This window comes from Notamacropus eugenii, chromosome 2, assembly GCF_028372415.1.
Source record: "Notamacropus eugenii isolate mMacEug1 chromosome 2, mMacEug1.pri_v2, whole genome shotgun sequence".
Classification (NCBI taxonomy): domain Eukaryota; kingdom Metazoa; phylum Chordata; class Mammalia; order Diprotodontia; family Macropodidae; genus Notamacropus; species Notamacropus eugenii.
Window position 1 is genome coordinate 303,363,714 of NC_092873.1, and position 756 is coordinate 303,364,469.

General features: G+C 37.8%; 1 non-coding gene across 1 annotated transcript; it reads left to right on the plus strand.

Moving 5' to 3' along the window:
* The first annotated feature begins 395 nt into the window (after positions 1-395).
* Positions 396-469, plus strand: TRNAI-AAU (transfer RNA isoleucine (anticodon AAU)). The gene has a single exon. It is a non-coding gene; the product is annotated as a tRNA-Ile (tRNA).
* Positions 470-756: the final 287 nt, after the last annotated feature.

Consider the following 756-nt stretch of genomic DNA (forward strand, 5'->3'; position numbering starts at 1 on the left):
TTAATAGGTAAATTGAAAGACACTAAATAGCCAGCAGTGAACAAAGTGAAAAATTAAATTAACTACATCTTTAATAAAAAATAAATGATTTATTTCGAAGTCTGCTGTCGGTCTGCAGACTTGTTAGTTGTCAACTGAAAGAGGTCCTGACTCGGGAAACCAGTTGCAATTGTAAGTGTGAGAGGGTTTTGTTTTACTGGTACTTCCTGACTCTGTGATTTGTGAGTAAAGTGTGCCAGGAGACAGCTGAAAGAGGTCTGAGAAATCTCAGAGCATATCCTCAGCTATGGAAATAACTTTATCTGTGACAAAAATTAATATGCAATTATAAGTGTCACATTGAAATTGCTTTATAGTACTCAGATCAAGATGTAGGAAAAGAAAGCCCCTAAGGCGGCCGGTTAGCTCAGTTGGTTAGAGCGTGGTGCTAATAACGCCAAGGTCGCGGGTTCGATCCCCGTACGGGCCACGTTTGTTTTAACAACTCATCTGTACAATTCATTTGAAAGAGCAATTATTTGTCCCAGTCATACCCCCCTTTATTTCAGTTTGCGTTTCGTATTAGGTACTGTGGGAAATTAGGCATGCAATCCTTCCTCCTCTTTGCTCATCTGAATACAGAATTCATTTCTTATTTTACTTACGGTGCAGCAGAACACAGAATGCTATCATCTGAGCAAATCTTTAAGGGGATAACAATAAATTTAGTAAGGAAGAACTTTCTAATAATTATAGCTAATCAAATACAATAGTGAG